Raw genomic sequence first — 276 nt, forward strand, 5'->3', positions numbered from 1 at the left:
CTGCCAGTCAAGAGATCTTCAAAGGAAGAGATTCCACTTACATAGTAAGACATATCACAAGTCATTAATATGGCTGATTAGTGAAAGTCACTGTTAGGCATGTTGGGACATATAAAGATGGACAAGAAGGGATACATTTCACTACAGAAACTGTAATCTATTAAAGGAAGTAAAGTACACACAAGAACAACTACAATTCATTACAAAGCTGCCTAAGTAATTTGTTTTTAAAGTAAAATATTTTGAATTTAATCATAATAGTAGCTATATAAAAAG

Source organism: Mandrillus leucophaeus, unplaced genomic scaffold (genome assembly GCF_000951045.1).
Source record: "Mandrillus leucophaeus isolate KB7577 unplaced genomic scaffold, Mleu.le_1.0 Scaffold942, whole genome shotgun sequence".
Classification (NCBI taxonomy): Eukaryota; Metazoa; Chordata; class Mammalia; order Primates; family Cercopithecidae; genus Mandrillus; species Mandrillus leucophaeus.